Raw genomic sequence first — 27,019 nt, forward strand, 5'->3', positions numbered from 1 at the left:
GATGTTGAACACTGTTCTCCCTATTTCTATATGTATTCGGGTGTAAATCAAGTTTTTTTTAATGCTAGAATCTATAAGACTTTGTGCACTCATGCTTTCATTATCATTCCTTCTTTTGTACTAGTCTGTTTTGATATCGATGATGGTCATATATTCTGTTCTGTTGAAACTTCCATAAAAATATATTGAAAGTAAATAATGTATGCATATTCACATACCAGTGGGGATGACATCAAATGGTGGCCAGGGACTGGGCTGCCATAGATAGGCTAGACATAGGTACATGGAGTATAAGATAATGTCCTGACCCCAGGACCCAGATCACCTTATTGAATATTAGCATCAGTACAGTCCAACAATAAGAAAAATAAATAAATAAGAGAAATAAAAGTGAAACTACCATTAACTTGTCATACTGGCTGTCAACTAAATATATACGCAATCATCCCTCATATAATATCATCCGTTCATTGCAGTGCCCAGGTAGAAACACAACACGTTAGTGATTCTGCCTGCCAGTTCCACAAACAATTCCTTTAAAACAGAAGTTAGCAGATAATCAAAGTAATGCCCAGTGACAGAAAAAATCCATACAGTTTATACCAACAACCAGCATCCCACCTAACATATGGCCATCATGGAATATTCTGAAATGCCGCTAGTAGGTAGAGTGAGTTTGACATGTCCCTTATATGCCTCCTAACATGGTGCCAAACCACCCCAGGCTCCACAGCTGCAACTCCAAGTTGCATCCAATGATGTCATCGGCAGGCCTTCAGCTGCACATGTGCACTGCCTGGAGGCCGAAAGCTGGACATGCGCACTAGGTGCATGTCCCACTCACACAAGAGCACGGGCAGCCACCACCTCAACTCCACCTCCTAGGGCAGGAACACTTTGGATTACAAATAACTACAGCACCACCCAGATGGAAATCCATAGCTTCAGCACTCTGTTCCCTGCCAAGTAGAGATGGAAACACTACTGGGAGTGGTGCTAGTCCTACACCAAATAGAAACCCAGCCCCCATGGCTAGCATCGATCCCCCCACTAAAAGTTCTTTATAAATTTGTAGAACTCTCCTGTGCTAGGCTTAGATAGGTAGAATTATTTGTGTTTTTTATAGGTAAATTTATTTGTCACTCTGTAGTCATAGTGGCTGTAACTATTTATTAGGTACAAGTATAGTTAGCTGACTGTACTTGTTGAGTTACATTAGACGTTTCTGGATGATGGGTGAGAAGTTATGCAGATGGTAGCATGAGCATTGGTGCAGCCTCAGCCTGTCCCGTGGAGACTGGCTCTGATGGCATGCTGGGTAGCTGTATATATTCAATGAGCACACAGGGCTCTGGGTTCTTTCCTGTCCAGGACTAATCCAGCCTGGGAGAGGGCACCTTGACCTTGCACGCTTAACCTCTGTGTGACCTCAGGTGGGCAACTTGAGAGCCTGAGCACTGAGACTTGGATTCTACTATGCTGACTAAGGGACTGTCTACTGAAGATCTGGTCTGATATCACAGAGGAAGGTATCCAGCTTCTCTTGGGCCTTTTGAGTATAGACATCCCTAAAGGATCTTAGAGACTGAGTGCTCTTCAACCCCCTCTGGTGCTAGGAAGTCAGCTGCAGGTCTAGTAAAGGGAATTGGTGTTCTGAGGAGCTTTGTTCACCTGGCCTACTTTCAAAAGGACACTGCTCAGGGGCTCTGAAGAAGTTACTGCGACTACTACCTCTGTTACTACTACTACTTTTACTACTGCCTTAAAACTGAAGTCCAGTATTTGATCAAGCACGGATTCTGACATAGCTTGCCTGGAAGATTAGATAAAGTCCTCAAGTGTACATAGTTCCTATTTTTTGAGTATTCCACTCATTTACCTCATTCCTATCCAAGTTCCACAAAAATAAAAACAATAACCCTAGACTGGTTATTGGAGAAATGTGTGAATGACCCTATGTGCCTGGCTACAGGGCAAAGTAACTGGGGAGGACCTGGAAAGAATTCCTGTGGTTCCTATGGAGTAGTGCTACATATGTAATAATTTCATCGAACAAGCTTTGTCCACCATCTGTTCTCCAGTAGGAAAGTGCTTTACTGTTCTATTACTCCTATTTATCAGTCACTGATTTTTTTCCCAATATTCACCCGACGTACATCTCTTTTCACTTAGCATAATGATCAAAGTAGTATTCACTCTTCGCTGTAGAATTTATAGTTTTTAAAACTACGACCATTTGAAGACGCCAGTGAAGTGAGCAATTTGGAGCAGTTTGTTTTTAACCGCTCTTCTCTGCCCTATTTGAAATCTAATTTTGAATTTGTGACAGTTTGGCCGGCTTCTGGTTAAAGGTTTGGAAATAAGTTTTCTACAGTAGAGAGTATTTGAGGTGATAATGCTGCTAATGTTTTTATAAATGTATTTTTTTATGTAACTGTGAAGCACTTTGGGCAACAACATTACAATTCAATGTGCTATATAAATAATTAAAAGTTGAAATGCATTTCTCACTCTATCAAGCTTGCCATGTGCACTTTTTAAATTTGATCAATCAATTGGTTAGTGTAATGTTTACTATCTTTACTCACTCCAAACACTCCACACAGTTACTGTGCCCACTCCATAAAGTTACTCTGCCCACTCCATAAAGTTACTCTGCCCAGTCCAACCTTTTCACAGTTACTCCAGCCACTCCACCCACACAACAGTTACTCCACCCAGTTACTCCGCCCACTCCAGTTGGAGACTACTGGTGGAGTCAAGAACACTTCACACAATTTCCCCAGAAATTGTAGCTTTTCTAGTTATTATTATTATTATTATTTTTTTTTGTTAATTGCCTTTAATATCACATTGACTCTTTCACTGGAGCGTGTGGGTAAGTAAAGACTTAAGAAAAAAACACAACACAAGGAAAATTGCTGATTTATTATTTTTTTATCAGTATTCACTTTTTCAGGTTCCTGCAATGTCTGAAGATGTCCCATAGGGGGGAGATTTACTAATACTGCATGGTTCAAAATCTGGTGCAGTTCTGCACAGAAACCAATCAGCTTCCAGGTTTTATTGTCAAAGCTTAATTGAACAAGCTGAAATAAGAAGCTGGTTGGCTACCATGCACAGCTGAAACAGATTCTGAGTGCTCTAGTTTTAGTAAATTCCCCCCATAGTGCCCAGTCTAGCATAGGCAGGTAAGTGAAAATAAAAACTTACTCCTCCTTCCTCACTGCTCAGATTCCTGTTTGTGCACTACCCTAATTTACCAATTTCCCATGTTGGGCAGGATTGTATGTGTCCAATGAACTCTGTGGATGAAGATCCCCTTTAGGGAGGGGAACGCCTGTTTTCGCAAGAACCCCTCTCAAAGCCCTCCTTAGTATTGGCTGACTCTGGGAGGGGGACCATGCTGCTGTGTTTTTGTTTTTTGTTTTTTTACTGTTTTCATTATAAAAAAATGTACAGCTGCTCAGTGGTACCTAGCATTGCAAAATAAAATGCATTGTGCCAAATTGTGGATGTTGCCAAATTAATAGTGGGAAGAGCTTAAGCAGCAATGGTTAAATACAATATGAGCCTTCTCACTGCATAACAAACGTTGTGAGTGAAGGGTTCAGGAGTATTTAATGCAGAAAATGTAGATCTCAGAAGTATGTAACACACAGAGTACAGTATTCAGAAGTGTGTATTACAAAAAGTGAAGGGTTCATGAGTGCACAAAGCACAGAAGGCAGGAGCCAGGGGTGCATGTGCATGTCGCACTCCCCTGCAGTATAGATCTCCCCAACTTACGTATCAGATGCAGCAACAGTTCACAGACCTCAATAGCAACAGCAGTGTAGAGTGAGGGGAAGCTCTTCTCTCAGATTTGCCAGGAGACCAGATTGCCACTGTTGGGTGGCTGCAAAACCCGAGTGTCAACACCTTTTGTGGACTGCATCTTCTTAAGTACTGCAGCTGCTTCTGTATTATCAAGATTTTTTTTGATTTACCAAGTTAATGCTATGTAATACATAAGAGGAATCTTGCTAGGAATTGCTGGGTAAATGTAGTCAAATTTTGCTTGGGTAAAACTACCTATATTTTCATTGGGCACATTTAACCAGCTAATCATTGATAAATACTAGAGATGAGCGAATCGAAGTAGGCGAAGTGGAATTCGAGTCGAATATTGGAAAATTTTCGATTCGTGCTGAATCCGAAAAATAGCCTACTTCGGACGCGCGAATCGAAATTTTTCCTAAAATGGCGGCGGACATGTGCGGCGACGGAGCGGGGATGTCTGGGAAGGCGCGCAGACAAGGCGCGCTGACCCATAATGCATTCTTTAATGACATGTGATCGCATTAGCCAATCAGCAGCCAGGCAGCCAGCACTGTGTAATGGTCGAGCTATAAATAGCGGCCATTTTAGAATTCTTCATTTGCCTCCAGTCATTCAAGAGAGGCAGACCGCTCTGTATTAGGGACAGAGTTAGGGCCACAGAAACGTTACTTGGGGACAGAGAAACGTTACTTAGGGACAGAGAAGCATTACTCAGGGACACAGAATTGTTAATGAGGGCCACAGAATCGTTACTTAGGGCCAAAGAAACGCTAGTTAGGGCCACAGAATTGTTACTCAGGGACAGACAGAATTGTTACTGAGTGCCAGAGAATTGTTACTTAGGGCCACAGAAACGTTAGTTAGGGCCACAGAATTGTTACTCATGGACAGACACAGAATTGTTACTGAGGGCCACAGAACTGTTACTTAGGGCCACAGAAACGTTATTAGGGCCACAGAATTGTTACTCAGGGACAGACAGAATTGTTACTGAGTGCCAGAGAATTGTTACTTAGGGCCACAGAAACGTTAGTTAGGGCCACAGAATTGTTACTCAGGGACAGACACAGAATTGTTACTGAGGGCCACAGAACTGTTACTTAGGGCCACAGAAACGTTATTAGGGCCACAGAATTGTTACTCAGGGACAGACAGAATTGTTACTGAGTGCCAGAGAATTGTTACTTAGGGCCACAGAAACGTTAGTTAGGGCCACAGAATTGTTACTCAGGGACAGACACAGAATTGTTACTGAGGGCCACAGAACTGTTACTTAGGGCCACAGAAACGTTATTAGGGCCACAGAATTGTTACTCAGGGACAGACAGAATTGTTACTGAGTGCCAGAGAATTGTTACTTAGGGGCACAGAAACGTTAGTTAGGGCCACAGAATTGTTACTCAGGGACAGACACAGAATTGTTACTGAGGGCCACAGAACTTTTACTGAGGGCCACAGAAACGTTAGTTAGGGCCACAGAATTGTTACTCAGGGACAGACACAGAATTGTTACTGAGGGCCACAGAACTGTTACTTAGGGCCACAGAAACGTTAGTTAGGGCCACAGAATTGTTACTCAGGGACAGACACAGAATTGTTACTGAGGGCCACAGAATTGTTACTTAGGGCCACAAAATTGTTACTCAGGGACAGACAGAATTGTTACTGAGGGCCAGAGAATTGTTACTTAGGGCCACAGAAACGTTACTCAGGGACACAGAATTGTTACTGAGGGCCACAGAACTGTTACTTAGGGCCACAGAAACGTTAGTTAGGGCCACAGAATTGTTACTCAGGGACAGACACAGAATTGTTACTGAGGGACACAGAATTGTTACTGAGGGCCACAGAATTGTTACTTAGGGCCACAGAATTGTTACTCAGGGACAGACAGAATTGTTACTGAGTGCCAGAGAATTGTTACTTAGGGCCACAGAAACGTTACTCAGGGACACAGAATTGTTACTGAGGGCCACAGAACTGTTACTTAGGGCCACAGAAACGTTAGTTAGGGCCACAGAATTGTTACTCAGGGACAGACACAGAATTGTTACTGAGGGCCACAGAATTGTTACTTAGGGCCACAGAAACGTTACTCAGGGACACAGAATTGTTACTGAGGGCCACAGAAACGTTACTTAGGGCCACAGAATTGTTACTCAGGGACAGACACAGAATTGTTACTGAGGGCCACAGAACTGTTACTTAGGGCCACAGAAACGTTAGTTAGGGCCACAGAATTGTTACTCAGGGACAGACACAGAATTGTTACTGAGGGCCACAGAATTGTTACTTAGGGCCACAGAATTGTTACTCAGGGACAGACAGAATTGTTACTGAGTGCCAGAGAATTGTTACTTAGGGCCACAGAAACGTTACTCAGGGACACAGAATTGTTACTGAGGGCCACAGAACTGTTACTTAGGGCCACAGAAACGTTAGTTAGGGCCACAGAATTGTTACTCAGGGACAGACACAGAATTGTTACTGAGGGACACAGAATTGTTACTGCGGGCCACAGAAACGTTAATCAGGGCCACAGAATTGTTACTCAGGGACAGACAGAATTGTTACTGAGTGCCAGAGAATTGTTACTTAGGGCCACAGAAACGTTACTCAGGGACACAGAATTGTTACTGAGGGCCACAGAACTGTTACTTAGGGCCACAGAAACGTTAGTTAGGGCCACAGAATTGTTACTCAGGGACAGACACAGAATTGTTACTGAGGGCCACAGAATTGTTACTTAGGGCCACAGAAACGTTACTCAGGGACACAGAATTGTTACTGAGGGCCACAGAACCGTTACTTATGGCCACAGAATTGTTACTCAGGGACAGACACAGAATTGTTACTCAGGGACACAGAATTGTTACTGAGGGCCACATAACCGTTACTTAGGGCCACATAATTGTTACTCAGGGACAGACAGAATTGTTACTGAGTGCCAGAGAATTGTTACTTAGGGCCACAGAAACGTTACTCAGGGACACAGAATTGTTACTGAGGGCCACAGAACTGTTACTTAGGGCCACAGAAACGTTAGTTAGGGCCACAGAATTGTTACTCAGGGACAGACACAGAATTGTTACTGAGGGCCACAGAATTGTTACTTAGGGCCACAGAAACGTTACTCAGGGACACAGAATTGTTACTGAGGGCCACAGAACCGTTACTTAGAGCCACAGAATTGTTACTCAGGGACAGACACAGAATTGTTACTCAGGGACACAGAATTGTTACTGAGGGCCACAGAACCGTTACTTAGGGCCACAGAAACGTTATCAGGGACACAGAATTGTTACTGAGGGCCACATAACCGTTACTTAGGGCCACATAATTGTTACTCAGGGACAGACACAGAATTGTTACTGAGGGACACAGAATTGTTACTGAGGGCCACAACCGTTACTTAGGGCCACAGAATTGTTACTCAGGGACACAGAATTGTTACTGAGGGCCACAGAACCGTTACTTAGGGCCACAGAATTGTTACACAGGGACACAGAATTGTTACTGAGGGCCACAGAACCGTTACTTAGGGCCACAGAATTGTTACTCAGGGACAGACACAGAATTGTTACTGAGGGACACAGAATTGTTACTGAGGGCCACAGAAACGTTAATCAGGGACACAGAATTGTTACTGAGGGCCACAGAACCGTTACTTAGGGCCACATAAAAGTTAATCAGGGACACAGAATTGTTACTGAGGGCCACAGAACCGTTACTTAGGGCCACAGAAACGTTAATCAGGGACACAGAATTGTTACTGAGGGCCACAGAACCGTTACTTAGGGCCACATAAACGTTAATCAGGGACACAGAATTGTTACTGAGGGCCACAGAACCGTTACTTAGGGCCACAGAATTGTTACTCAGGGACAGACACAGAATTGTTACTGAGGGACACAGAATTGTTACTGAGGGCCACAGAACCGTTACTTAGGGCCACAGAAACGTTAGTCAGGGACACAGAATTGTTACTGAGGGCCACAGAACCGTTACTTAGGGCCACATAAACGTTAATCAGGGACACAGAATTGTTACTGAGGGCCACAGAACTGTTACTTAGGGCCACAGAATTGTTACTCACAGACAGACACAGAATTGTTTCTTGAGGGACACAGAATTGTTACTGAGGGCCACAGAACCGTTACTTAGGGCCACAGAAACGTTAATCAGGGACACAGAATTGTTACTGAGGGCCACAGAACCGTTACTTAGGGCCACGTAAACGTTAATCAGGGACAGACACAGAATTGTTACTGAGGGACACAGAATTGTTACTGAGGGACACAGAATTGTTACTGAGGGCCACAGAACCGTTACTTAGGGCCACAGAATTGTTACTTAGGGACACAGAATTGTTACTGAGGGCCACAGAACCGTTACTTAGGGCCACAGAATTGTTACTTAGGGACACAGAATTGTTACTGAGGGCCACAGAACCGTTACTTAGGGCCACAGATTTGTTACTTAGGGACACAGAATTGTTACTGAGGGCCACAGAACTGTTACTTAGGGCCACAGAATTGTTACTCGGACAGACACAGAATTGTTACTCAGGGACACAGAATTGTTACTGAGGGCCACAGAACCGTTACTTAGGGCCACAGAATTGTTACTCAGGGACACAGAATTGTTACTGAGGGCCACAGAACTGTTACTTAGGGCCACAGAATTGTTACTCAGGGACACAGAATTGTTACTGAGGGCCACAGAACTGTTACTTAGGGCCACAGAAAGGTTACTCAGGGACACAGAATTTTTACTGAGGGCCACAGAACTGTTACTTAGGGCCACAGAATTGTTACTCAGACAGACACAGAATTGTTACTCAGGGACACAGAATTGTTACTGAGGGCCACAGAACCGTTACTTAGGGCCACATAAACGTTAATCAGGGACACAGAATTGTTACTGAGGGCCACAGAACCGTTACTTAGGGCCACATAATTGTTACTCAGGGACAGACACAGAATTGTTACTGAGGGACACAGAATTGTTACTGAGGGCCACAGAACCGTTACTTAGGGCCACAGAATTGTTACTCAGGGACAGACACAGAATTGTTACTCAGGGACACAGAATTGTTACTCAGGGACACAGAATCGTTGAATTAAAGAGTATGTCAGACAACATGCAGAGGAGTGGCAGAGGAGGCAATGTTTTAGGAGCGAGCAGACGTGGCAGCAGAGGAAGGGGTCGAGGCAGCACTATTCGCAGCCAGAGGCCAGTGCTCCCGGTGTCATCCAGCGGTCGTGTCTCCACCGACAACCCTGCCGTCGTCGATTGGTTGGCTCGGTCGTCTTCCTCTTCCCAGGTCACCTCTGACACCTACAGCCAACGGTCGGTGGGTACGTCAGACACAACCGTTAGTTGGCATGGCCCGGGACCAAGCCCACTGAAATCACGTGTCCTCTACCTGCCCCTGTCCTTTGGTGTTCCCTCACCAAGCGAAGTATCGCATGCTGTGGGCTCAGCCCCACTGTACAGTGAGGAAGAGCTAACAGAGGGCGGTCAGGAACAGGGGGAGACATCAGCCTTTTCAGCAGCCAGGCGAAGAAGTAGTGGCGAGGAGAGTGGCTCGGTAGCCGGTCTAGAGACAGGTCTGTCTCCTGACCCAGATGCAGCCGAGGGGGCTAGTAGTGAGGCGGAGACCCTACTTGATGATGAGGAGGTTGCAGGGTCGCAGCAGTGTCAGTGGAGCCAAACGGCCACGGAGTAGAGCACCAGCTCCACTGCAGCCTACCACCACGGCCAGTAGTGGTGCCGGTGTGCACGGAGGAAGCAGCAGTCAGCCAGTGAGGAGTATCGGGGGCAAAGTTTCCTACTCGGCGGTGTGGCAATTTTTTGTCAAGCCGCCCGAGGAAGTAAACGTAGCCGTATGTCGACTATGTGGCCAGAAAGTCAAGCGTGGCCAGGGGGCCCATGTTGGGACTACAGCGTTGCGGCAGCATATGCAGCGTCGCCATTTGGTGGCCTGGGAAAACCGTGATAAAGATACGGCGGTTCTGCCCGCCCCAGCCCCCGCTCCATCACCCGCTCCGTTACTTGCTCCGTCACCTGACGTCAATCGCCCTCCATCAGCCAGTCAAGGCTCTAACACCTCTGCTGAGGGGAGTTGTCGCTCGTTGGCATCTTCCGCTCGTTCAGATGCTCCTTCTCCTGCTACTCCTCTTCACGGATTCCGTCAGCAGTCTTTCTTGGAATCCGTTTCCAAGAGACAACAGTTTGCGAGCACGCACCCGACGGTGCAAAAGCTGAACGTCCTCCTGTCCAAGTTGCTGGTGCTGCAGTCCCTCCCTTTCCAAGTGGTGGACTCAGCACCTTTCCGAGAAATGATGGCTTGTGCCGCGCCGCGGTGGAGAGTGCCAAGCCGTCATTTCTTCGCCAAAAAGGCAGTGCCAGCCCTGCATTCACATGTAGAAGAGATGGTGGGCCAGTCTTTGAGCATGTCGGTCTCTGCCAAAGTGCACGGCAGCGCCGACGTGTGGAGCTGTAACTACGGTCAGGGACAGTACATGTCATTTACGGCCCACTGGGTGAACGTGGTGCCGTCACAGCCGCACCAGCAACTTGGACAGGTCACGCCGCTTTTGCCTCCACGTTTGCACGTCCTTGGTCCGGCAAAGATGTCCGCCTCTACCACCTCTTCTTCCGCCGTGTCCTCAGCCGCCACCCCCGTGCCAAATCCCATTACCCGACCGGCATATCACATGTGCAGGGCGCAACGGTGTCACGCTGTGCTGCACCTGGTATGCCTTGGCGAACGTAGTCACACAGGGGAGGAACTTCTCAGTGTAATGAACAGAGAAATCGACAGATGGCTGTCTCCGCGCAAACTGAAAATCGGAACCATGTTGACCGACAACGGAAAGAACATGTTGTCTGCTCTGCGTCAAGGAAGGTTGTGCCATGCGCCATGCATGGCTCACGTGTTCAATCTGGTTGTCAAGCGGTTCCTAAAATCCACCATCCCACTGCAAGACATCCTTAAAATGTCACGTAAACTTTGCATGCATTTCAGCCATTCCTACACCGCAAAGCACACCCTCCTTGAGCTGCAGCGGCAGAACGGAATTGCACAGCATCGCCTGATCTGCGACGTTGCAACAAGGTGGAATTCAACCCTACACATGTTAGACCGCCTTTACGAACAGCGAAAGGCCATCACCGATTTCCTGATGTTACAAGCGGATAAAGGTACTCCCCTGTGTAACTTTGATGTCAGCCATTGGCAGCTCATGCGTGACACCTGCCGCTTGCTCAGGCCCTTTGAGGAGGCCACGCTATTCGTGAGTCGGCAGGACTATGGGATGAACGACGTCATTCCTCTGTTGCACGTCCTGGAACAAATGCTGTTAACAATGGCTGGTCAGGGTGCGGTAGACGTGGCGCACAGATCTCAACGCCACATGACCCCTGTGGGGGCAGGACAGGAAGAAGAGGAGGAGGTAGAGGAGGACATTTGTGCTCAGGAATTATTGAGTGAAATGGGTGGTTTTTCCACTCAGCGGACAGGAGTGGAGGAGCAGGAGCATCTGGTAGAGGAGGAGGAGGAGGAGACAGAGGACCCAGACGCACCGTGGCAGTATGCTGTGGAGATGGAGGCAGGGAGTCCCTCGCATTCCTTGGCACAAATGGCCCATAGCATGCTCGGTTGCTTGCGTAGCGACAGCCGAATAATAACCATCAGACAGAGGGATGACTTTTGGCTGTCCACCTTGTTGGACCCTCGCTACCGTTCAAAAATGGTGGCCTTTTTCACACCTGCTGAGAGGGAGGCCAAAATAACGTACTATAAAAACCACCTATGTAGTCAGTTGGTCTCTGCCTTTGCGCGCCAACGTCCATCCTCAGACACTGTGGGCCCTGTGCGCTCGCGTTCCGCTGCCATGGCAGCAGGGGAGGGGTGGGGTGGTAGGAGCAGTGGCAGCTCCACCAGCAGTGGCTGCCTCAGTCTGCAGTCGATGATGAGTAGCTTTCTTCACCAGCGCAGTGAGGAAACTACTAACCAGCCGAAGCAGCAGCATCAGGTGGATCTGGAGCAGGACCTCAAACAACAGGCTTGGGCCTACTTGGACAGCACCCTGCCAACCGAGGTAGACAATCCCCTTGACTACTGGGCAACGAAACTTGACCTTTGGCCCCAACTAGCTGAATTTGCCCTTGAAAGGCTGTCATGCCCGGCCAGTAGCGTGGCATCGGAGCGCGTGTTTAGTGCGGCAGGAGGTATTGTAACTTCGCGGAGGACACGACTGTCCACCCAAAGTGTGGAGAGACTCACGTTTGTGAAAATGAATCAGGCGTGGATTAGTCTGGATTTCAAACCACCAGTTCCTGACACAACTGACTAAATCCGCCATGAATCATGCCTCAAACATGTGCCACTTTCAGGTCTCCTCACACACTGCTGGTGTGTTCCATTTTTTGACATAGGGTGCTGGCAGATTACGGGCCTCCTATAGCTGCTGCCAGGCCCCTAATCTGCCATAGGCCCCTATATACCGCCTCCTCATGCTGCTGCCAAGTCCAGAGTCTGTCATGGGTCCCTGTACGGCCTCCCATTGCTGCTGTCTCCATCGCCACACTCTGCCATGTGCCACTTTCAGGTCTCCTCACACTGCTGGTGTGTTGAATTTTTTGACATAGGGTGCTGGCAGATTACGGGCCTCCTATAGCTGCTGCCAGGCCCCTAATCTGCCATAGGCCCCTATATACCGCCTCCTCATGCTGCTGCCAAGTCCAGAGTCTGTCATGGGTCCCTGTACGGCCTCCCATTGCTGCTGTCTCCATCGCCACACTCTGCCATGTGCCACTTTCAGGTCTCCTCACACTGCTGGTGTGTTGAATTTTTTGACATAGGGTGCTGGCAGATTACCGGCCTCCCATAGCTGCTGCCAGGCCCCTAATCTGCCATAGGCCCCTATATACCGCCTCCTCATGCTGCTGCCAAGTCCAGAGTCTGTCATGGGTCCCTGTACGGCCTCCCATTGCTGCTGTCTCCATCGCCACACTCTGCCATGTGCCACTTTCAGGTCTCCTCACACTGCTGGTGTGTTGAATTTTTTGACATAGGGTGCTGGCAGATTACGGGCCTCCTATAGCTGCTGCCAGGCCCCTAATCTGCCATAGGCCCCTATATACCGCCTCCTCATGCTGCTGCCAAGTCCAGAGTCTGTCATGGGTCCCTGTACGGCCTCCCATTGCTGCTGTCTCCATCGCCACACTCTGCCATGTGCCACTTTCAGGTCTCTTCACACTGCTGGTGTGTTGAATTTTTTGACATAGGGTGCTGGCAGATTACGGGCCTCCTATAGCTGCTGCCAGGCCCCTAATCTGCCATAGGCCCCTATATACCGCCTCCTCATGCTGCTGCCAAGTCCAGAGTCTGTCATGGGTCCCTGTACGGCCTCCCATTGCTGCTGTCTCCATCGCCACACTCTGCCATGTGCCACTTTCAGGTCTCCTCACACTGCTGGTGTGTTGAATTTTTTGACATAGGGTGCTGGCAGATTACGGGCCTCCCATAGCTGCTGCCAGGCCCCTAATCTGCCATGGGCCCCTATACCGACTCCTCATGCTGTGACGTTGCAACAAGGTGGAATTCAACCCTACATATGTTAGACCGCCTTTACGAACAGCAAAAGGCCATCACAGATTTCCTGATGTTAAAAGTGGATAAAGGTACTCCCTGTGTAACTTAGATGTCAGCCATTGGCAGCTCATGCGTGACACCTGCGCTTGCTCAGGCCCTTTGAGGAGGCCACGCTATTCGTGAGTCGGCAGGACTATGGGATGAACGACGTCATTCCTCTGTTGCACGTCCTGGAACAAATGCTGTTAACAATGGCTGGTCAGGGTGCGGTAGACGTGGCGCACAGATCTCAACGCCACATGACCCCTGTGGGGGCAGGACAGGAAGAAGAGGAGGAGGTAGAGGAGGACATTGGTGCTCAGGAATTATTGAGTGAAATGGGTAGTTTTTCCACTCAGCGGACAGGAGTGGAGGAGCAGGAGCATCTGGTAGAGGAGGAGGAAGAGGAGACAGAGGACCCAGACGCACCGTGGCAGTATGCTGTGGAGATGGAGGCAGGGAGTCCCTCGCATTCCTTGGCACAAATGGCCCTTAGCATGCTCGCTTGCTTGCGTAGCGACAGCCGAATAATAACCATCAGACAGAGGGATGACTTTTGGCTGTCCACCTTGTTGGACCCTCGCTACCGTTCAAAAATGGTGGCCTTTTTCACACCTGCTGAGAGGGAGGCCAAAATAACGTACTATAAAAACCACCTATGTAGTCAGCTGGTCTCTGCCTGTCTGCGCCAACGTCCATCCTCAGACACTGTGGGCCCTGTGCGCTCGCGTTCCGCTGCCATGGCAGCAGGGGAGGGGTGGGGTGGTAGGAGCAGTGGCAGCTCCACCAGCAGCGGCTGCCTCAGTCTGCAGTCGATGATGAGTAGCTTTCTTCACCAGCGCAGTGAGGAAACTACTAACCAGCCGCAGCAGCAGCAGCAGCAGCATCAGGTGGACCTGGAGCAGGACCTCAAACAACAGGCTTAGGCCTACTTGGACAGCACCCTGCCAACCGAGGTAGACAATCCCCTTGACTACTGGGCAACGAAACTTGACCTTTGGCCCCAACTAGCTGAATTTGCCCTTGAAAGGCTGTCATGCCCGGCCAGTAGCGTGGCATCGGAGCGCGTGTTTAGTGCGGCAGGAGGTATTGCAACTCCGCGGAGGACACGACTGTCCACCCAAAGTGTGGAGAGACTCACGTTTGTGAAAATGAATCAGGCGTGGATTAGTCTGGATTTCAAACCACCAGTTCCTGACACAACTGACTAAATCCGCCATGAATCATGCCCCAAACATGTGCCACTTTCAGGTCTCCTCACACTGCTGGTGTGTTCCATTTTTTGTCATAGGGTGCTGGCAGATTACGGGCCTCCCATAGCTGCTACCAGGCCCCTAATCTGCCATGGGCCCCTATACCGCCTCCTCATGCTGCTGCCAAGTCCAGAGTCTCTCATGGGTCCCTGTACGGCCTCCCATTGCTGCTGTCTCCATCGCCACACTCTGCCATGTGCCACTTTCAGGTCTCCTCACACTGCTGGTGTGTTCCATTTTTTGTCATAGGGTGCTGGCAGATTACGGGCCTCCCATAGCTGCTGCCAGGCCCCTAATCTGCCATGGTCCCCTATACCGCCTCCTCATGCTGCTGCCAGGTCCAGAGTCTCTCATGGGTCCCTGTACGGCCTCCCATTGCTGCTGTCTCCATCGCCACACTCTGCCATGTGCCACTTTCAGGTCTCCTCACACTGCTGGTGGGTTCCATTTTTTGTCATAGGGTGCTGGCAGATTACGGGCCTCCCATAGCTGCTGCCAGGCCCCTAATCTGCCATGGGCCCCCGTACCGACTCCTCATGCTGCTGCCAGGCCCGTAATCTGTCATGGGCCCCTGTTGTCGCTTGTTGGCATATTCCGCTCGTTCAGATGCTCCTTCTCCTGCTACTCCTCTTCACGGATTCCGTCAGCAGTCTTTCTTGGAATCCGTTTCCAAGAGACAACAGTTTGCGAGCACGCACCCGACGGTGCAGAAGCTGAACGTCCTCCTGTCCAAGTTGCTGCTGCCAGGCTCGTAATCTGTCATGCGCCCCTGTACCGCCTCCTCATGCTGCTGCCAGGTCCAGAGTGTGTCATGGGCCCCGTACCGACTCCTCATGCTGCTGCCAGGCCCGTAATCTGTCATGGGCCCCTGTACCGCCTCCCCATGCTGCTGCCAGGTCCAGAGTGTGTCATGGGTCCCTGTACGGCCTCCCATTGCTGCTGCCAGGCCTGTAATCTGCCATGGGCCCCCGTACCGACTCCTCATGCTGCTGCCAGGCCCGTAATCTGTCATGGGCCCCTGTACCGCCTCCTCATGCTGCTGCCAGGTCCAGAGTGTGTCATGGGTCCCTGTACGGCCTCCCATTGCTGCTGTCTCTATCGCCACACTCTGCCATGTGCCACTTTCAGGTCTCCTCACACTGCTGCTGGTTTCCATTTTTGTCATAGGGTGCTGTATGGCCTCCCATTGCTGCTGCCTCCACCGCCACACTGTGGCTCCACACTCTGGTTTTGGCCCCGTGACTGCCCAAATGAGTGAAGTGTGCGGTGATTCTAAGATCGACGGCACTCATCTGCATGTCATACTGACTGACAGTATTATTTCTCTTCCCCAGCAGACTCCAAGGGCATTTAAATTAAAGGTACAGTGTTCTGCACTAATATTAAGTCTCTCTGAAGCCTAGAAACACCCTTTTTTAAGTTAAATTCACAGCGAATATATTCGACTCGAATCAAAATTTTTCCACGAATTCGCCGAATCAGTCGAATCGAATTTTTGAATACTTCGCTCATCTCTAATAAATACACTCCATGCTAAAAAAAACAAACAAAACAGAAATAAAAAAAAAAGAACTGAATCAGAAATATCACAAATAAAGTTAAGAACAGTGCTTGCTGCCAATATAAAAAGTGGAAATGAAGACACTGACAAGCACTGTTCTTAACTTTATTTCTGATTCATTCCTTTTTGGTGTTTTTGGAGTGCCCAGCTATTAGAACACGGCAGCTACCCACAACACAAATTCATCTATTCATTTTTCATCTTATTATCGTATATTATTTTTATCAAAACTGGATCAGCCAGAATCCAGAGCAGATGTGCATGCCAACTAATCCACTTCTATCTTTGATTTTCAAAACTTAAAGTGGTTCTAAAGTGACTTCCCCCTTCTGTATTGATCCTGTGCTATGGCCACCTGCAAGTCTTCTCTCCCCTCTTTCACAGGCTTGGTTAAGAGCAGCGGGAGCCATTGGCTCCCGCTGCTCTTATTCAAATCCAGTGATGACGGAGCAGGGCTGAGCTCCTCAATATAAGTCTATGAACGCACACAGTCCAGCTTCCGATCTTGTCTGCATGTGTGCCCCCATAGGAATCACCTTCCTATGGGTTGGTAGGAGAAGAGGCGGAACACAAAGCGCCGGCAGCAGACCCCAGAAGAGGAGGATCCAGGTTGTTTTGTGCAAAGCCTTGCACAGAGCAGGTATGTTTCTTTAAAAAAATGACTTTACAACTGTTTTAACTAAATAAGCTGAAGTTGGAAACTGATTGTATGCCATGCACAGCTGCTCCAGATTCTGTCTGCTCCAGTTTAGATAAATTCCCTCAATGTATTTTATCCCACTTAAAAAATGTTTTAAAACATCCATATATGATTTTCTACACATTCTGAGTGGATGAGTGTAAAGCAGAACAGAAACTTGTCTCTTTAAGTTTATAACACCAGGATATATGTTTGTTCTAGGCAGGTAAGAGAATTGATTTACATAATAGCTTGACAGGTACAGTAAGTCAGCAGTAATATAATTGACAGCTATCCCTGCATACACTATTATATTAAACTGTCATTTTCTGTTTGTCAGCAAACATAATCTGAATTTCATTAACATTGACCTTGGACCACTGAATGCAGGCAGGACACACTATCTCCTTGCAGTCCATCCATATCAATGGTCTCACACCTTTATGCTTGTTGTACCCTATGCTGTTAGCTAGTGATGCAACAATTCCAACCATTGCTAGCTATTATTATATAATTTTACTGTGTATTAAAGTTTATTCCAATTCCAGAAAAAAGTAAAGGAAGCATTTTTAAGAACGAGTCATATACAGTATGAGACCTACAAGGATCTGTGCATTGCTTTTTCATACTATAGTTCCTTTGTGTTCCTTATTAATTAGCTGCAGAAAATCTACAGTTACATTGCAAGTGCATTTTCTTTCATGTGAGTATAATTTACAAAAGCGACTGCAAATAAAGAAATACATTTAGCATATTTTGTTTTGGCAGTCCCTACATTGCCTTTGGTCAATCTCACCCACAGTTAATTTTTTTCAAAGACGATCAGAGATATTAAAAATAATAATATGGTTTTGCAATGTATAAGAAGCTTTAAGGCTAGATTCACCCAACACTAATAAATCACTTTCTTCTTCCATGTGCTGAGGACTCTAGTGATCTTTGCCAGAATCGCTGGCATTGTTCTCTGGCACATCTGTTATAAAGCAAAGCGTCTTTCTACTGCCTTCTCTGAAAATACAAAGATGAGAAGCATCATCACTAGTTTCCACAAACTTGAAGAAGGGCTTAGGTTTCTGAACATTGTGGTTTGCCTTCAAAAGAGTGATAACCAAACGTTTGAGCAACTGCAAGTGTTTGTTGCAAACATATTGCAAATGCCTTCATCTGCTATACCCAATAAAGGTGCAAGCATAGGGACTGGTTTTAATCCAATGTCACCTGCCATTAATACATCTTAGGCAAAAATTGGAGAATATGACAGCTTCCCACCCAGTACTGCATCCCCAGGCTGCTGGGAGATTCCCTAGCCGGAAGCTAAATGAAAGCCAGCAGGCCTGGGTTACAGGTGATGTTATTACTCAAATATGGCAATGTGCATATTTGGGAAATGACTGGTCACTGGGTGGGTGGAGCATGATGGAAAACTGAGAAACTAATACCCCATCAGGTCCATCTTTTGACTGACAGTGTATGGCAGTGGTTGGATTTGAAACCTGTATTGGACTGAATAGTGGCCATGGAACTGACCACTATCATGCACATGCAAACAACAACTAGGCAGAATTGATGAAGAAAAAGTTTCTCAGCGCCCTTACTACAAACCACTTTGGCTATGAACCTGCCAGAGTGATAGGTGCAGTGGCTGGGGAAGGAGGGAAGGAATGTACTGATGAAAAGGTGTCCTTTATGACCACTCTGACCTCAGTGCCTGGCATTGACAGATTCCTGTACCTTTCTGTTATAAGTACATGAATTGGCCTCAAGCACCAACAATTTTGGTGAGGGGGCTGATGTAATTCTTTTTGAAGAATGTCTTTGTGAATTTGCACCAGTGTATTGTGTATTAAACTATTAACCATGGGCATTATAAATATGTGTTCCTTAGACCTGTGCACATTAGTGGGCACCTTTCAGGATAGAAGTTGCCATTGCTGACTTTGCTTAAAAAAGTCCAAGTCCCAGGGCTGCAATCCTTTTTGAGTTTCAGTACTTACTAAGTCTCTGACCAATCATACGGGGGGGGGGGGCATCTAGATTTTTAAAATTGATGTAGGATGTACTACAGCAAAAGTGACATTTACATAGAAAGACAATTATACAGTTTAAACCCCCAACAAATGAAACTACTAATAAGAAAACGACACACAGAGCCCTCCAAATGCCCACTAAAACACATAGCCAACCCTTGGAGGAGTCTGTGTGCCGTTTTTGTGAATAAAAAAAAAGCTGACTATGAAATGTAATTTGCCAGCATGTTTAAACACTTGTTTCCTTTGTAAATGTCAATGCTGCTGCAGCACTTTCTGTACATCACAGAAATGTGCCCCCACATGCGGAATTAGGGCACCCCCAGGCATGGTATTTAAAGGAACATGAGATTTTTACTTTAAGCATTTAACAAATTCACTGCTTCTGGCTTAAGAGAATTTGTAATTTTTTTTTTTTGCATTGGTACATGTTCCCCAGGGCAGTACCGCATGCTAATTTTTGCAACCCCTTGCCTATTTTCCCAAAAATAGAAATGTATAATATTACAATCCAGTTCCCCTTGATTTCAGTGAGGTCTGGGTTCTGCATCTGAACTTATTTGAAATTTGCTAAACCCTGCTCAAACCAAATCCAGGGCAGTTAAGCTCATCATTACTCATTATTCATTGTAATGTAGAGCACATATGAGTTCATTATTATTATGGTTATTACTATTTTTATCATTATGATTCGCTTTTTTTTTTAATTTGAATGGAGTGGCTTACTGAGGCATGTTGGTAATTAGAACATTCATTTAAAGGTATTTCCCAGAGTAGGAGAGTTGCCTTTAATAGAGAGAGTACTTCTTCGAAATGCGTAAGCCAGGATGGTTTAGTAAGGCATCAGTGGTGAGGCATAGATTATCAGATAGCTGGGATTGTATATCGACATTTGGATTTTATGGAAGATTTATACTATGGATATATGCTTTTGCGTGCACAGTACATTTTACTAATTAGTATTGTAGGCTGTTGATATGAAAAAACTTCACCTACATCCCATTTTAATAGATAGGTATATGGAACAATTGGGGGATTTTAAGGGTGCTTCACAACGTGAAAAGTTTTTGCAGTCAAGGAAAACTTCCTTAACCTCCCTGGCGGTATGATTCTTTCCGATTTTTGGTGCTGAAAGCGGTACCATTTTTTTGCATGGAAATATGTAGTTTTTTTATTGTAGGCCTGTAATTTTTAGGAATAACTCACTGAAATCTGTCCGAACAAAAGTCTAGTAAACATCCCGGGTAGGATAAAATTTGAAACACGAAATCATAAATTATAATTTAATAAATAATCACAAAAATAATAATATAATAATAATACATTTAATTCAATAATATAATCAAACCAAAAACACTGAAATTTGAAATATAGCGCCACAATAAGTTCACACATTGCTGAGCAAAGTCGCAAAATCGTTTTCAGTGTCTGATGACGAATTTCCCCACGAATCATTATCACTCAATTCTGCAAGTGGTTCTGATTTACTATCGCTGTTCTCTAGCTGATCTAAACCGCTTTTGACCTAAAGGGACACTTTTTGGATGCCATGGATGTTTTTCAGTTTCCAGGCAGAAAGAACAGACAAAATGCAGGCAGGGCACAGAACACAGCACTAGGGACAAAATGTATGTGAAATTGGTTGAGACAGCAATGTAAAATGTAAAAAAAAAAAAAATGCCATTTTTTAAAATTTTTAAATTTCCCGACGCCGGCGGCGGCGCCCGTACGTCCCGACGTCACAGGGACAGGACACAGAAGCCGGATGCTGGCATCAGCCGGAGGAGATGGCCGGGGACGCTGCAGGGGACACATCGTAGGAGCGCAGGGTAAGGTAAGTGAAGAACACATGCCGGAGCAGCGCCGAATGGTATTCCCGAGTGTAGCTCGGGGTTACCGCTCTTGGTACTGAAATGTTACCCCGAGCTACACTCGGGAATACCGCCAGGGAGGTTAAAATGTTTTTAAATTAAAATAACATTTATTTTTTCACAAAATATGAAATATTTCTCTTAAAAAGCAAACATGCACACAATATGATTGACAAACAATTTGTTAAAGCACTTCATTGATTTTCAGTAGTCCCAACATGTTTCGCCCAGCAGGACTTCTTCAGGGAAAATGATCGCTTATTCCACAGCCAATGTGTCTTAAATAGCAGATTGTAAAGATGAACTTACAACTGATGGTAAAGATTGGGGTCCAAAAAGTACATTTGTAAACAGATTTGTAGAAAAGATCTGTAAACATGACCACAAGAGGGCACCCAAAAAAAACGAACACACGATGATCCCAGCTTCAATGAATTGGCCTCAAAGAAGCTGTGAGTCAGAGCCAAGTGTGTCACCCTGTGTATCTGATCTCCCCAGCTTCTGTGAGGCCAATTCATTGAAGCTAGGATCATCGCGTGTTCGCTGTTTGGGTACCCTCTTGTGGTCCTGTTTACAAATCTTCTTAGTCCTTCTTTACCCCCTGTGATCACTTTTTGGAATTCAATCTTTGCCATCAGTTGTATAATCATATGTTTAAGACACTTTGGCTGTGGAATAAGCAGCGGTCATTCCCCTGAAGAAGCGCTTATGGGTGAAACATGTTGGGACTACTGAAAATCAAAGAACTTCTGCAACATATTGTTTGTCAATCATATTTTGTGCATGTTTGGGTTTTAGGAGAAATATTTTATATTTTGTAACTAAATAAATGTAATTTTAATTTTCAAGACACTTTAAGGAAATTTTTCATGGCTACAAAAACTTTGCATGTTGTGAAGCACACTTAAAATCCCCTAATCGTTCCATATACATTTTACTATTTAAAGTTTTTGAGGCTCTTATACTATGCTGGTGCGCTCTCTCTTTACTTCACACTATGAAAACAAGTCACCATTGGGGGTTTTCAGATTACTATACTGACAGGTTCCTTTAAGTATGCTCATGCACATTATTTTCCCTATAGCATTAAAGAACACCAGCAATTAACTTTTGATTGTAAAAGTCTTTCCTAAGAACAAGCACCACAAGGTATATTTTACTACCTTTATTAGCCTCTCTAATGTTGTTCTGTCAAACTGCCATTCCCCTGTCCATTAAGACTACTTCAGTGGCCATTAAGGACAGTCTAAATAGACAGGTTGCAGGCAGAAGTGAGGAAAGCAAGGCCCATAGCAACAAAGTAAATCAGAAAAGCACACCATTTGTTTTCCTTTATGGAGTACTACAGGATAGTAGTAAAAGTCTGTGAGATCATAAAGCTGATGATACATAATACATAGTGCACTGGGACAGCTTCTGAGTTAAGGTTCCTGTTTGTTGCTGTTTCACTGTTCCATCTGTGTTCTGCTAGGTCAGTCTAAACTGGTAATGTCATATCTTCTCTATTGGATACAATGTGGCTTGATGTAAGGTCCCTGACTTCTGTCCTTTTGCAGACTTTCCTGATCTCTAGCCTTTATCATGATTATTTGTGCCACTTGCTTTATCCTTCACCTCATAACTCATAACCATTTATCTGTTTAATTTCCAGCTCATACGTTGTCAGCAGTGCATAAAACCTGAGGACTGAAATTAAGACAGGTACGTAAAGCGGAGCTCCAGTCCCCATAATCAATTTTTTTTAAATTCCTTTGTGATTGTTATTACTTGTACATTTAAATTAGAATACTGTTAGAACAGTATTCGTGCTGGTCAGCCTAAAATCTTTAAAAATGTACCTGATCTCAGACGCAGGCAGGTGGCCATTTAGGATGTGGGCATCTGAAGCCCACTTGTGTCTTTTTCCGGGATTCAGTGCAGCTGGCTACCCAGCATGCCCCTCCCGATCTCGAGCCTGGGCAGTAATGACACTACGCGGCGTATTGCGTTTAGTGCAGGTTGCCGTAGCAATGTCGGCGTCACGGAAGTACCCACCCTGTTGCTATGGCAACCTGTCAATCACATTACAGTGGCTAAATGGTTAGCACTTCCGCCTGGCAGTACTATGATCATTGGTTTGAATCCCAGCCACAGCACCTCCTGCCTGCAGTTTGCATGTTCTCCCTGTGCCTGTGTGGGTTTCCTCCGGATACTCAGGTTTCCTCCCACACTCCAAAGACATGCTGGTAGGTGAATTGGATCTTGTCTAAATTGGCCCTAGTATATGAATGTGAGTTAGGGACCTTAGATTGTACGCCCCTTGAGGGTTAGGGACTGATGTGAATGTACAATATATATGTATGTAAAGTGCTGCGTAAATTGACAGCGCTATATAAGTACCTGAAATAAATAAATAATAATAAATAAATAAATAAATTACATTATTAGGCTTCCCAAAGACTCCTGAAATAGATGACTCCAATATCCCAGGAATCAATGAGAATCACCTAATGACGTCATCACCTAGGCGGCCGGGACAGGAAGTGCCGCCCGAAGAATTATAATAAAAGTATTTAGAAACAAACAAAAAAATGATTTCCATTTTGCACTGTACATTGGAGGGGCATTTGAAATATTTGAAGTTTAAAAAAAGACTGGAACTCCGCTTTAACCCCTTCTTTTAGGGGGTGTCTCCCTAAATGTAGTACTGTCTGGCTGTATTCAGCTAAGAGCTTAACCACTTGTCTACAGGGGCATTTTTTAACATTTTTGTTCTCACTTAAACTGGCAATAATTATATATTTTCTGAAAAGCAGAGGCATGTATAATAAAGTGATGGCAGTTTCATTTTTTTTATGTTGCATAATATTTTCCCAGCTGTTCATCAAACCAATATTTTCAGGAAAAAATACACTAAAATGAGTAAACAAATACAATATAATAACCATTTTTTGTAAAATATGAACAATTGGGTTATGTCAAGTCAATTTATACCAAACATGTTAGGTCTTAAAATTGCATGTACCTGTGGAATCATCAAAAAAACTAAACTATGGTACCTAACATTCTCATTAGGCAATACTTTAAACGTCTTTATAGGTTAGCAGTTTAGAGTTGACTGTGATTTATGGCCCTATAGGTTTTGCTCCCATATCAATGTTCATAGTGATACCTCACATGTGTGGCAAAATGTATACTTACATACAAATGCATTCCATATGCTGTATGTTTCCATTGGGGTGTGTACAGGTGTGAGGGGGGCTTTTAATTTTTTTTTGTTATTTTTATTTGCTTTATTACAATGTATCTTTTTAATAAATTAACGCTTTTTAAAAAATTTACTGTATTGCTATCACAAGGGAGCTAACACCACAGCTAATTAAGCACAGATCATACTTGATTAGTTGCACCCTCAGCTACTTTAGCCCAGGAGTTACAGCTGAGAACCCAGAGTTGACATAATACACGTCACTTACAGGTTCACTAGTTGCAGAGGTGATTGGGGAATGAATGATCCCCTGATCACCTTCTTGTTTTGTTACCTCAGATTACTGTGGTTCTTGTCTCTCTAGAAGAATGGAAGAGCCAGGAAGCCACCGCAGGTTCTGATGGAGAGGAGGGAAGGGGATGTGGTACGTTTGGAGCCCTGCAAAAGTGATCTACTGCCACTAAATCCACTCCATCCAGATCACTTTTACCTTAAAGCACCTTGCCAGTTGTAAAGATCATTACCAAGATCATGGTTGCAGAAGCAGCCATGAGCTTGTATTAACTCCTTGTTTACCATGCCATTTACAAACATACCTTGGTAGACATGGGGTTAATTGATAAGATCTGTCTTTGCTTGGTCTTACTACTTACAACCCAGCCTGATTGTCTACCTCTGCCTGCTGCTGGGAAGGGTGCTGGCAATACAGTGAGGCATTGGTCTGGATTATGACTATTTTTGTCCTTTCCTGGCCAACCACTTGGAAGTTTATTGCTAGTGGAGCATGCTGGAAACAGGTATACATATTTGGGTTGACCTTGTGAAAACATGTTTCCCACCATTCCCCAGGCTCTAGCCTTGCTGGTATGCTGAGGAGCTAATCATAAAACAGTTTGCCGGGAATGGAAATCCTAGAACTGCTGCTGGAGGTGTCATGGAAAGCTTCATGAAATTGGAGCCTCATAGGGAAACTAGTAACTCGGGGAGTAAGACTAGAGCTGTCCACTCTCTAGCTAGGGTGGACACTGTTTCACCCCCCCCCACTGCATGCCAGACACAGTCCTGAAGTAAATGCCAGACTACCTGACCTCTAAGGGACAACACTCCAGGGGTTAGGGGACCACTACAGGGGCAGAGCTAAATACCAAGAACCATTTTGAATTCCCAGTTTAGTGTTAACCAGGGGCGGACTGACAACTCATGGGGGTCCCGGGCAATACAGGATCATGGGGCCCCTGTGTCCTTGCCCAAACACAAAAAAGCCTATGAAAAAGGTACCAGGGGCATCTCATGGGGCCCCCTACTGACCTAGGGCCCTCGGGCAGTGCCAAATGGTCAGTCCGCCCCTGATGTTAACCCATAACTACAACTGATGACACAGAGGATCAATGTCAATCTGTGATACTGAATTATTTTGCAATATAGCAATATCATCCAAACATAAATCATCACAGAGTACAGCTGTCTTTTAAATTCTATACCATAGCAGTTACATTATGATTACATTATTATGGATTCACATTATTAATTCTTACTGTCATCTTTTTAACTTTATGTCTGGTTTTGAAGCAACCTATTACTTTTTTAAATTATACACAGCATTAGCAAAAATGTAATAACATTTAAAACTATGGTTACACTTACAATGGTCTGCACTCTATTCAGATGTACCTTTTAAAACTATGAAAGCAATACCTTGGAAAATACCAAAGAATCTTTTAAAATACGTTTTTATGTTCTTTACTGGCTTTGTTTGATCGCCTTTTCTGAGAAATAGCACAAGCAGTAAAGGAAATAAATGCATTTACCTTTGAAGCCTTTACAATTTATAAGACCACAGTGAATCTCTGACATTCTATGTATAAAAAGAATAATTCGTCTTCTACTACCTTACACACTCTGCATTTTTCTTTTCTGAGGAGCATGTAAACATATAAATTTATGTATGTATACAACTTTTTTTAAGCTTTTTTTATTGTACTCATAAGCAATGTTCTGCATTTTAATTTTCCACATATAAAATTTATAGATTGATGAGACTAATCAATACTCTTACTTCATTTTCAGATTTTATTCATAACATTATGTGAGCTTTCGAAGCAGTCGGAAATGTGAAAATGCACTATATGCATTTCATACGGTGATGATATTGCTCTAAAACTCTAATTTTATCCTGAAGTCTATAGAAATCACCTATCTGTTTTATACTTAGTGGGACTGACTACTCAGGGAGTACATTTATTACATATCTCAGTAAAGGTCTATTCACGTCTGCGCTCCAATCATATACTAAGAAAGCTCCTATTTTTTACATTCCTTTGTGCATAATGGAGAGTTTAAAGTGAACACAGGCTCACAAGGCTCAGGTTCACCATACATGTTACAATCAGATTTTACAATCTCTTTTAGATTTACCAAAAAGTATATAATGCAAAGGCCTGCCTGATTGGATATAATTGGCACAGAGATTGCATGGCTAGATTTTATGTGTATAGTAAACTTAAGGCTGGCCATAGACCACGGGTTGCAAGAAAAGAAAATCTCCATCAATACAGAGTTGACAGGGTAATCCATCATGCGGAGCCATTGTGTTCTTGTGGCAGGAGGCAGAGGAAGCCGTCCCCGCCAAGAGAACACAATGACTATTGCTAGCGGCTAGCAATATTCACATGTAGAATCTGGCAGGCTGGTTGTACCCAGGTTAATCAATCGATCATACATGCTTTGAATCCTGCTGAACCGGCCAAGATTCGAACCATCTATGGCTGGCTTAGGTGAAAACTGTTTGAATCAGGAATATTCCTCTGCACACATTTCATGCCATTGCTTCCCAAAAATTTAAATCAAAGAAAAAAAATTCCAAACTACTTTTTACCACATTTAGGGTGGCCTGCAGCATGTACAATGTGAGCATTAGTTGTTAACAGTATATATCAAATACTCCTTTTTAGGTGTTACCCATGCCTTGGATGTCTT

General features: G+C 45.0%; 1 long non-coding RNA gene across 1 annotated transcript in view; it reads left to right on the plus strand.

Moving 5' to 3' along the window:
• Positions 1-27,019, plus strand: part of LOC149460537 (uncharacterized) — a 67,377-nt gene that overhangs the window by 32,883 nt on the left and 7,475 nt on the right. Inside the window, exon 2 of the long non-coding RNA XR_016313051.1 lies at positions 22,508-22,557. This is a non-coding gene — a long non-coding RNA (uncharacterized LOC149460537). The remainder of the gene's footprint in view (positions 1-22,507; positions 22,558-27,019) is intronic.

The sequence above is a fragment of the Staurois parvus genome, unplaced genomic scaffold (genome assembly GCF_062004578.1).
Source record: "Staurois parvus isolate SC_StPar_1 unplaced genomic scaffold, SC_StPar_1.0 ptg000226l, whole genome shotgun sequence".
Lineage (NCBI taxonomy): Eukaryota > Metazoa > Chordata > Amphibia > Anura > Ranidae > Staurois > Staurois parvus.